This window comes from Chiloscyllium punctatum, chromosome 38 (genome assembly GCF_047496795.1).
Source record: "Chiloscyllium punctatum isolate Juve2018m chromosome 38, sChiPun1.3, whole genome shotgun sequence".
Classification (NCBI taxonomy): Eukaryota; Metazoa; Chordata; class Chondrichthyes; order Orectolobiformes; family Hemiscylliidae; genus Chiloscyllium; species Chiloscyllium punctatum.
In genome coordinates, this window is record NC_092776.1 from 45079047 (window position 1) to 45091388 (window position 12342).

The window sequence follows — 12342 nt, forward strand, 5'->3', positions numbered from 1 at the left end:
ATATACCTTTTCCAATTCAGATGCAGGTCACTTGTATTTTGGTGTGACACTTATGTCAACAAAACAACGTTAGTGGCATCCGATTGGTGTTTAGTAAATCCTTCGAATAATTCTTATTGTTTAACAGAAACACATGATGCTTAGATATAGGCAGAGCTGTTACCCTTTCTAGAAACTCCATAATAATTAATTGCATTAATTCTGTGTTCGTGATAAACATTTTCCCAATACTCTTCAGTGTTTCAAATTTGCAATTGTCTAATTACTTAACTAATCAGAACTATTAGGAAATATTATATTCAATTTTGTGTTTCCAAACATTAGTTCAGCAGCTTAACAACTAGGTTAGTAATGAAGGAGCAAAGATGAGTAATTGTACGTTCTATTGGACACTTTTCCAGTTTGTTATTGCCTCTCTGTTAATCACTATTCCATTCTGTGATCCAACTTGGATCTTTGCTATTTGTAATCTGTTTACAAGACCTCCATGTGAAACGTTTTCAAAAACTTTCGAAAATTCCCAGAGATGATGTCTATTGATATGTACTGTATAAGTAATATGAGGAAACTTCTCAGGTAAAATAAGCTCCATTCAAATTCATGCTAAAACATTGGTTCCTAAATACGCTGTATATCCCTCCCAATGGTTTCTATTATTTATGTGTAGTTGCTGTTGGTATGATTATGTTTTTCCCTTTCTTCCAAAATATTGTCAATGCTGGTGATCCTTGCAGTGGGGTGCAATACCTGACATTTTTTCCCTGACTCACCACGTTTTGACGATTGGTGTCTTTAATTTATCAAATCTGTTTGTGATAGGATCTCAGCTAATGGTAATAGTGGACAAGTCAGATCCCAGATGAAACCAAGCTGGATAGAGTATTTTTTTCTGCAGTTGAATACATGGTGGTTAGTCACTGAAACTCATTCACATCAATAATGGAACTTAAGTTTGATACACAAAATAAAACCAAAGTAATCAATAATATACATAAGATAGTTAGAAAGATTAGATTAGATTACTTACAGTGTGGAAACAGGCCCTTCGGCCCAACAAGTCCACACCGACCCGCCGAAGAGCAACCCACCCAGACCCATTCCCCTATATTTACCCCTTTACCTAACACTACGGGCAATTTAACATGGCCAATTCACCTAACTTGCACATCTTTGGACTGTGGGAGGAAACCGGAGCACCCGGTGGAAACCCACACAGACACAGGGAAAATGTGCAAACTCCACACAGACAGTTGCCTGAGGCGGGAAATGAACCTGGGTCTCTGGTGCTAACCACTGCACTGCCCATTTTTAAATACATCAATGCTTAACACAAACTTTAACTCCCTGCAGTGCAACCTGCGACCCACAAATGGCAGTGGTGGGATTCGAACCCATGTCTCCTTAGAGACTGGAGCCTAAATCCATCGCCTTAGACCACTCGGCCACACTACCATGCTCAAGAGCAAAATGTCGTTTCAGCCTGTTTTCCAGTGCTGTCCTTTTACACATAATCATTTCAGAGAAATTTTTAATCCTATCTCAATTCTTTGAGTTTTTACTTAATTGATTCCTCCCAGATTCCTTTCCTTGAACTATAGAGGCAATTTTAAGATTTCTCTTTAGAATTTGCTGGTGTGAATCTTTCACAATTGAAATGGCCTAATTTGTTTTTGGCAAAAGTGAGGACTGAACGTGCTGGAAATCATCTGGATTGGAGTGGTGCTGGAAAAGCACAGCAAGTCAGGCAGCATCCAAGGAGCAGGAAAATCAACGTTTCGGGCAAAAGCCCTTCATCAGGAATCCCTTCATCATTCTAATCTAATTTGTTTTCGTGCTAACAACTTGAAGATTCCTTGCAAACTGTAAACTATGGCAAGCGTGACTTCTTCCTTTGAACTAAAAACATGATTCTCCTTCTGGGAAAAACTTGTTCTCCTTTCCCAACTAAACTCCTGTTTCTTCTGAACTGAGACCTTGAATTTTCCATTCTGTAATCATAGCTAAAACTGAGCTTTCTAGTCTGTTGTAAACTCAGCGGTATAAACATTCCATCTATTAACAGTGTAGTGTTCTCTCAGGCACTTGATTGCAGTCACATGCTTGTTGAAAATTGATGCACTTAGATTGTTGTTCCAAAAAAACCTTCTGACCCAGTATAAACAAAAAGAAAGCTTGATAGCCCTGATCCAAATCCATCTGCCTCTGTTTCAAAATCCACAGAGTCATAGAGATGTACAGCATAGAAACATGCCCTTCGGTCCAACTTGTCCATGCCGACCAGATATCCCAACCCAATCTAGTCCCACCTGTCAGCACCTGGCCCATATCCTTCCAAACCCTTCCTATTCATATACCCATCCAAATGCCTCTAAAATGTTGCAATTGTACCAGCCTCCACCACTTCCTCTGGCAGCTTATTCCATACACGTACCACCCTCTGTGTGAGAAAGTTGCACCTTCGGTCTCTTTTATATCTTTCCCCTCTCACCCTAAACCTATGCCCCCTAGTTCAAGACTGCCCGACCCCAGGGAAAATACTTTATCTATTTACCCAGCAACATCCTTGTAAATAGTTTCTGAATCCTTTCAAGATTCACAACATCTTTCCAATAGGAAGGAGACCAGAATTGCACACAATATTCCAACAGTGGCCTAACCAATGTCAGACACTCTGTTGCTATCTCTTAATAAAGTTAAAAATCACACAACACTAGTTTATAGTCCAACAGGATTATGTGAAAGTACTAACTTTCAGATTTCCTAATAAGATGTTGCAGGTATTGGTATAGCAAGTGACAAAGTCTTCCACTGTGAACAATAATAGTAGTAGCCAAATGGTTTGAGAAGGTGTAGATTTACCTCACATCTGTGCCCCACTCTCCTCCATCTTTTTGGCTATTATCCAGAGGATTGACGTGTTTAATATTCATTCCACAATCTAACTTAATTTCTGTGACAATGTAAACTTCAGAACCTTAACAACTGTTCATGAATTGAAGGAATCAACAAAAATAATCTATTACACATGGAAAATAGCAGTCTGCCTCTGTCTGGAATGAGCTGTTTCTCAAAATGAAAGGGATATGGAGCTGGTATAAAGGAATTAAAAAGCAACATGTGAATTAACCATCCTTGGGAAGAAGTAACGATATCAAGTTGCTTCCTGGGACAAAGGAGATACCCCTCTTCTGCCTCATGACAAATGAGCAATTAAGACTTTGTATGCAGAAGGAATGTCCTGAAGTAAAGGAGTTAATTGCAGGAAAAGCTATGTTTTTAACAGGCAGCTAACCACAAATGTATCAAGGGGCGGGATCTATTTCTGATAACAAGGCAAGCTACAGACTGGAATTCTCCAGAAATTTAATCAATATTGGGGAATGGAAGAATCTAGTGAATCATCAAAAATGTCATACTACAAACTTGAAAGAGTTTGTATACAAATCCAACTCCAGAACAATTCAGTAACAGAACTTTGAAGAACACCACTGCATAAGGACCCAACCCTGGACGTTTCCAGAGAAAGACATTATTGTTTAGAATCCTGGCCAGACTCCTCCATTAATCGGGAATAGCCAAATTGGGTTGTGAGATTTAAGTTGCTTAGTGGAGAGGTCTTATTTTGAAAGCCATGTGAAATAAAGCTTAAATAATGTTTCAGCATTGGATTGCCTGTGAGATCTTTTAAAGTAAACAATTTAAAAGTAACTTGTAGTTATTTACCTGTAACACATGTAGGTCGAGGAAGATACTGTTGTATCTTTATGTTCCTTAACTTGAAGTCCATATTTTGATTCTTCTACATTGAAGTTATTGTTTATTTGTTCTAAAATATGAAACATCATTGATAGATTGTTCCAATGTAAGAGATTCACTGGCTATATTTGATGAAGAACAGCAAGCTATTCTAATGTCCTGGGCCAATGCTTCACCCAAGTCAATATTTTCAAACCAGCAATTTGTTTATTGATCTCAAGTGCTGTTTCAGGAACCTTGCTATGTGCAAATCTGCTGATTTGTTTGACTTCAAAACAAAGGGATTGTATTTTAAAGTAATTTGGTTATTGAGCATTGTATGTGTGTATGTATGTGTATATCTCAAAATATATTCTCTCAGTTCTTCATATTGGTGAGCATGCACATTTCAAAAATCTGATGTATGTGCATTTTGTTTTTCGACAGCATTCAGAGTAAACTTGTAAAGTAGGGATTAAAGTATGGTTAAAGTTGTCAAAAATGAACAATATGTTCAACCTGTGTTCAAAAGTAAAACTTACTCCTTATTTGAGTTCCTTCAAACAGTAACTTTAATCTAGATGAATAGGGAACCTTTTCTTAAAAATCTATTAATTTCTCAATTATTTGTTATGTAGTGATTTCTGGATTTTAGGCTACTACTTTGGTGGACAAATGAATATCCGTCTTTCCGTTCTGAAAATGTTAGTTAACTAATTAACTGCTACATGTAAATAATTATTTCACTCCTGTGATTTTACTGTTGTGAAAAATCAATTAGGAATGATCCAAACACACGGTTCCAATATTTTGTAATTCCCTCTAGCTCCCTGCCCCCGAACGCCAAATATACTTTACAATTTATGTGTTTCATTTCTTCTGTCAGTAGTCCAGATGGAAGGAGTTCAGGAGTGGACTGATGCTGAGCTCACTCTCAGCTCAGATGCAAAAGCTGCTACAGTGGACATGAGCTTATCCATAACGCAACCCATCAAATTTTCAAAAATGTTTATCAGTCTATTTCTCCCCACTCTGACTCCTAACATTCCCATTTATATTGTAGAGTGTATGCAGAAATGTTCATCACTGATCTCAATTCTCTTCTAGAATAATTTGTCATATAAATTACACACAGGGTCCTTTTATTAGTTTAAGAATTGTTTGGCTGGTTAACTTAGGGATTGGTATGAACTTAACTATACTGTGGGTTGATCTTGATTGTAATGTCCTCCAAATTTATTTACTGCATGTTTAATTAATGCGCTATTTCATGCAAAATCAAGTAAGCAGAAAGTTGAATTATTGAAAGGGATGGATGGAGGAGGGGTGGTTTGGACAGCTGTGCTGTTGTTGATTGTTTGCAGATGTTTGGAGAGAGATACAGTTCCCGCTGTCTTTCTCCCAACCCAGAGCTAAGCTCAGACACGAAGGTACAGGATGTGAACTAACTTTCACATAGAATAAATCGTTCAGTAATCTGAATTAAAAAGAAGAGTGAAACATGCAAGATAATGGTGACTTTAAGAAGTCTGCTGTTGAAAGCAAATTTTAAAATGTTTTGAAAATGTCATGGAAGTATTACTGGGCATGATTTTGAGTAGCCATGGGAGGTAGTAAAATTGATTTGTATTGATTCAGTGAGAATTAAAGTTGGCAATTTGACATCTTCAGTCCCCCACAACCCAAATTTTCTCTTATTTCTGCTTCTTGCATTTAACAGTAATCTACTCCTAATGGTTTGGTAGGATTTATTTTACTCATGCATACGTTGTTCAGGTTAAAAGTCAATCTTTGTTTAATTAGTATTTGCATTTTGTCAGTCTGTGTCAAAGAAAGTTCAACAAACTGATGTTTCACATGGTGGTCATGTTGAGTGTAAGTAAGTGATTTCTTTCTAGCAATCTCTTTTGAATAGCAGAATTACCCTAAGGCTCTCTGTGGTTATCCTGACATTTCTTCATGGGGTCACTTCACCTTTCCCTTATCTTGTGTTTGGTATAGTTTTAGCACAGTCACATCTTTTTAAAACTCACTCTCCTTTTTCCCTTTGGATTGTGACAATGTCAAAATGAAAACGCAACTCTTAGCTTCTGAGTTTGTTCGGATGGGACCAATGTACCAAAAGGGTAGTGGTATAACATCTTCTGGAAATCAGTACAAACAGTCACTTTTCTCCTGGCAGTTTGGCCACCAGCACAATCCGACAGGGTTTGGTGGAAGAAACAAGCCTCTGCAAACTGTTTTGATGGCATAGCAGAATGTGTCATGCTGAAAGTCATCAATTTTATGATATCCCACCAGTTAGAAATCTTGCATGACCTGTTCTGACTCCTTTATTGTGAAGATAACGTCTCTTTAAGGTGAAAACAGCATTTCATGCCATCCAGGGCACCCTGCAAAATACTTCCGTGAACCAAGTATGTAAACCTGCATTATTGTTTGGGCTTGATGAAAAATAGGAGTTGGATTTCTTATCTTACATTTTTTAAAAAAAAATTATTAATTGTTAATGGACAGTCATATCACCCTTGCAGAATAATTGCAAATAATGTTCAGCTGGAATTCTTTTGTGTATATTGTAAAGAGACACTCAAACAGCAGTATGACAGTAGAGAATGTAATTGTGCAATCCTTACATTCAGTAAGTAAGTTTCTCATTCAACATCACAAGGAAGAGTTGTGTGGTAGGTAAGGTACCAAAATTACCTAACGTGAGACTACTCTGTTCAACACTATAACATTTGTCTGTAGAAAGTCTGAAGCTTCGACCAATTGTGACTGAATAGAGATATTGTGGATGTGGATAGGTTTTGTACATTTTTACATCCTGACTTGTGAAGTGTTCATTTCTCAAGAAGCCCACCTGTCTGAGTTTACCCAATGCCGTCTCCCCAGAGTGTTTATGACATTAATAGCTAGAAGAAAATGTGATTATACGATTCAATTGTCCGCTTGCCTTGGGTAGACTGCAGCTTGTTGGCCTGCAGTTGTGTTGTTTAATATAAAACTTGAACAAATTAAATGGAATAAACTTTATATTAAAATAATTCAACTTCCTTTATTATCAGCATGCCACAATCACCATATTCTGTCCCAACTCCAGGAATCAATGTTATGGTTCCCCTGTGCTTCAGTGTGATTAGTTGTCAGTCCGTGAGTGTCTTTGTAATGGTCCATCATTCCCTAAGTGAGTTTCATTGTGATAGTTCCGCACTGCAACAGCTCATTAAGTCATTAGTGTCTCTGTGAAGGTTCCCCAGTCATTTAGCATGACCCACTTCTAAAACCAACCGTTTCCACATCTGGAAACTATTGTCCCAACATTCAAGTCCTTGAATATGTTGTCACCTCCCAAGTCTATTCCCATCTTTCACAGAGGTCTCTATTTGATCTCTGTAATAGCAGCTGCAACAGCTGTCATGAAGCTTCGTAGCATTAATCCTCCTGCCACTGGCCTTTACATCTACTCCCTCAGCCACTGGTCCATTTGTGGCTGCAGTATCGACTGACGACAATTTTTGGCCTGCACCAAATGTCCCTGAAATCTTTATGATTAGTAAGAGGAGATGCACGATCATGGAAGCACCTTCAGCTGCACGTCTGTGGTCAAGTCCCCCACCGTTCTGATTTGAACGTATACTCCCAATTTCTTCTTCACTGTGTGAATATCCAGGCATTCCTTATCCAACACCACTGAGGGAGCGCAGTCAGTAAAGGGCTGCAGCAGTTCAACAGAAGGTCTACCACTACCTTCTGAGGGCAATTAGGGATGGACAATAGAAGCCAGTCTGCAATGTGTAGCTCATCTCATAAGAATAAATCAAAACCGACTGATCTCAGTCAGGGAAGCAGTCAGGCAAGAGCTGAACATTTTTCTAGATTTGCTGAATGATATTTCTGGCTCAGCCTCATCCCAAAAGAGCACACATTGAGTATTCAACTGTAATGCTATGTGAACAGTCACTCGTAAGACTGAACTATTATTACAATTCATTCTTTATCAATTGTGATTAAATGTGCAGTGGTATGCATGGATGGGTTGTTACTTCAACATATAAAGAGACTCTTACTGACACCAGGGTGACTGTTGAGTTAGGAAGTGTGTGTGTCTAATTTTCCACTCTGTATAAATTGAAATTGAGTAAAGTTTGGCTCTGCTTCCACCCTTGACCAACTGCTATCAGGACTTTAACTCTTGCCATTTCAAAGTAGGTTTTAGAGATGTAGGATCAGATCTCAGCCTTACCTCTCTGTTGACTAAATGTGTGTTATGTGGGACAGCTCTAGTTAATGAGATGGGAAGCCTATGGAATAATATACTTGAAAAGTTTTTCTAGCTTTTTTTTTAATGTTGTGACAAAGTAACTTGAGTAATGAGACAGCTGAACAGTTACTTCAGGGGCACCTCACACATTGGCACAGTTTTGGTTTTGTTGATCCTGTCTTCTTCATTTCACACTTACTTTACTTGTGCATGCACCTCTTACAATAAACAGGCCCTGAAAGTATTCAGGGCTCCAGTAACCACAAGTTTGCAGAGGGGAAACATTGCACAAAGTAAAAGGCTGGATCTCTGTTATAAGAAATTTCTCGACTTCCTTGTACTAGGTGAAAGGAATCTTTTTCCGCCCTTCCGATGGCCATTGCCGATTTAAGTGGTGGGCGCAAAGGCAAGGAACCTTCCTCCTCCACTACCAAACCCTAACCTTAACTTCGTTTGGGATCCAATGTGTTCCTGGACATCAGTAAATTCACTAAGTGGTGTATACAGTGATGCAGGAGGACACAGTCCCAGTGTAAGTATCAGCATTGCCTCAGAGTTTTCAGCCTCAAAATGTTTGTCTCCCAAGGAAGTGGGGATGGAGGGTTTCTTTGCTATAATTGCTTCCTCACTACAAACAGTACTTAAGAATTAAATAACCGTGATAATCACGAATCTACGGAATGTGATTACACTGCAGTACATGGCAGTTGTTGATGCAACGCAAGTCAGCTGTTAATAAAACAGGAGTATATCTGAAGGATTTGTCCTGCATTTTGGCACCACAGAGAAAATGTATGAGAGTTTATTCTGTTGTCTTTGTAAACACAGAAGTTAATGAGATGATTGAGCGAGTAGGTGGTTGTGTGGAATTTGTTCCACAAGTAATGTCACATATTACCTCATTGACCATGTATTATGGGAGCTATTTTCATGTCAGATATAATGACCCAAAGGTCTGTGGAATTTGCAATGGGCTTTTTTTTTACAAATAAATAAACCTTTCCACCATTAATAGTACAGTGTTTAACTTGAATATTTATATTTTAATCATGCTGCAGAGTGCGCATTGGGCTGGGATACACGAGAGGATAAGTAAGAGCTGTTAGTTTGATATCTACTTTCATTGCAATGATTTGACATGGTGAAATTTCATTGTGTTGGTGAAATTACAAAACCAACACCCAAGGAGCAAATTAAACCACAAAATACTCAGGTTTCATTGCACCCAATTTAGATCAAAATTGAATCAAAAAGTTTAAATCCACTGGAAACACTGCTGCATAATTTGGATAGGGAGCAATTATTGCGATTAGTATCAGTCAAATGAGGCGGTGGGGTTAATAGTCAGTAACATTGTTTTGATTGAAGGTTTGCAGTCTACTCAACATGCAGTGTCTAATAACTGCACACACTGTAGGTCCACTTTACATAGATGAGAAAGTTTCTGAATTTGATCCCTGGTCTGTGCTGGATTAATGCATCTCACAGAGCAGCACTCAAGGCTCAGAATTAATACCCCAGCCCTCAGGGCTTCCTAGTCACTGTTCACTTAAAGGAAAGAAAGAAATTGCTGTACTGCCTGACAAATCTCAAGTTGTCTCAAAGGCCTTAACATTAAGTATTTTAAAGCATAGTCACAGTTATAAATTGGCAGCCAACCCATTCTCCGAGTGGTCCCACAAACAGTGATGAGGCAATGATCAAATGATTTGTTGTAATGATGTTGATTCAGGAAATAATGTAATATTCAGGAGAGATTGAGGTGAAGCAATCCAAACCATGGTACCACGGGGACTGTAGGGGGAGAGCAGCAAAGCACAGACTTGCTTTTCTATAGTGTCCTGCCCAGTGTGTTGCCTCCTTGGTGCTGAGGTAATGGAGAAAGTTCAACATGTTCAATGGGCAAAGGGAATGAGCCGGAAGTTGTGGTACAAAGTGGCCAACAACATAAGGAGATCATGTACTGAGCTCTATGGGCAAACTTTCAGGAGCTGGAGAGCAAGTTGAAAAGTAGTATTAGTCTCTGGATTACTTCTGGTGCTGTGCACAAGTAGGAGTCAAAGTATAAAGGTAGGGAGGATCAATGTGAGGCAAGGAGCCGGTATGAAGGCTTCAAGTTCTTGTGGCACTAGCTCTACTTCTAATGCAGAAGGTACCCCCACCCCCTCCCACAGATTAAAAGGAAACAGGTTTTACCTCAACAGGACAAAGACTAATGCCCTCATGGCAGGTTCATAAGAATAGATGGGGAGTTATGAAATTAAATGGAGATGGTTGAGCTCCAGCAGAAAGAAGATGAAGTTGCATGAAGGCGTGAGATGTTGGACATTGCTGCCACCTTGTAGTTTAGTGAGCTCCAGGTCATTGGGATAATGGTCCTCTCACATATCACTCTATCTCTTGTACAAGCCATCCGATCTGTGCGTGCTAATCCTTACACCATCAGCTAAAGGGGAAAAGTTTTTCTTTTTTCCACCTTAATTAAACTTGTCATAATCCTATACCCCTCTATCTGATCTCCACTCAGTCTCCTTTGCTCCAAGATGGTAGAAGTAGAGGAAATCCATTATTTCAAAAGAAAATTGCACTGACTGTTGGAGAAAATAAATGTCCAGACCTAGAAGGATAAAGGAGGAGAATAAGACTGATTTGGATTGCTGTCCAGAATGCTGGCAAGATCTGAATGGGCCAAATGGCCTACTGTGTCACAATGACTTGATTCTGTGCCTAACTCAGTTTGGTCAGGTTCCAATGGTTTTGATATTTAACCTCTGTGTGTACTTATGTCTAGAAATGTCTTCTCATTTTTTTTTGTTTTAGTTGTTCAAGTGCTGTGGTTTAAATATTTTCTGGATTTATTGATCCACCAGGAGTCTAGCAATGCTGTTGCATCAGATAAGTCTGATGGCAAGTTGCACGTAAACCCCCTGCTACATTTTGTATACAATTTTGGAAATCTGAAAATTCCTCAGTCTGGATGTAGGCTGAACAGGAATGTTACCAGCTGACAAAAGACTGATGTTTCCTTAAACAAATAGCTGTCCACATGGCCTAAATTTGACTCATTGAACTGAACTTTCCTCTGGGCATTGGGGATACAACGTCTGCACCACACGTCAGTCCTGAGTCTGCTTTTGCTGACAGAATGTCGCAGACATTTCTGGAGATCGTCTTCCAAACCTTTTGAGCCTATTGTCCAATTAAAGATAACAGGCAGAGTGCACTGTTGCTGGCCAGTCAGAGGGTGGTGCTGAGGCACGCTGAGGGTTGGGTGGACATATCAGGATTAGTGCTTTTTTGGAATGGGTAAGCTGAAATAACTTGCAGAGCCAAGGGTTCTCTGATTGTGTTTGTGTGTGTTGTGGGGGTTGGGGTGAGGAGTGGATGAAAGAACACACTTTTTTTTTGGGAGCACATAGGCTGCCATTTCCTGCCTGAAGCTGCTGTTTGGGTGTTGGACCCTCTGACTTTGATGCCATCCCCCTCCCCAGGATGTCTACGTTGGGTGGACTGGGGCTGTGGGCTGTTCCACAACTGGCCATTGAGCTCAGATCACTCCTAACAGTGCGAGGGGAACCAAACTATGATTATTGACTGCCATCTTCCATGCAGCATACAGCTATCCATCTCCGCATCCAGCAAAATCTTCCAGCGCTTTCCCGGCACCCTTCTGTCTCCGAGTGAAACACCGTCACCTAACTTGAGATTCAAAAATACTATCTCCCTACCTTGAGGTGCAGAATGTTCATTTCCATGAGCATACTAACAGCTGTCTGACATTTATCATCCTTTCTGCATTCCCTGTCATCTTTAGTTTCATGTTGGAGTCCGAGATGGGTACCCTGCACTAAAATTAGAACAAAATTGAAAAGCTTATTGCTGTATCACTTACTGCTTCAAGTGACAATACTTTTTGTTTTGGGCAAACTAATCAGAATTAAGTAGTACAATTCTAACTGTGTGCAGGAGATCTTCCTGATTTATGAACTCTCGTACTTATTAAATGTGATCCCATACAGGGCTGTAATTTTAAACAGCCACCATACGAACCTTTCCTGTAGTTATGGCTGTTTTACATTGTCCTGTATTGTGTTCCACCTAACAAATCTAGTTGCAAACATAGATCCCAGAATGGGATCCTTTTGCAATGCAGGGACGATCTATACAATGTTTCCTATATAAAAAAAAACAAAATGCTACGTGAAAGAGTGCTTCTGCACTACCAGCTCAAAGATAATAGCAGTTCAAGAAGAAGACCTGGACAATAAATGAGGCCTTATCAATGTCACTCACATTCCGAGAGTAAATACAAAATAAAACCATGTGAGGGGAACTGTGTAATT

The 12342-nt window shown here is 39.4% G+C and overlaps 1 protein-coding gene and 1 non-coding gene across 3 annotated transcripts in view; one reads left to right on the forward strand and one right to left on the reverse strand.

The window, feature by feature from the left end:
• The window catches only part of plce1 (phospholipase C, epsilon 1), a 366594-nt gene that overhangs the window by 134776 nt on the left and 219476 nt on the right, over positions 1-12342 (forward strand). The gene's annotated exons all lie outside the window — the stretch shown is intronic.
• trnal-uag (transfer RNA leucine (anticodon UAG)) lies at positions 1371-1452 on the reverse strand. Its single transcript has one exon. It is a non-coding gene; the product is annotated as a tRNA-Leu (tRNA).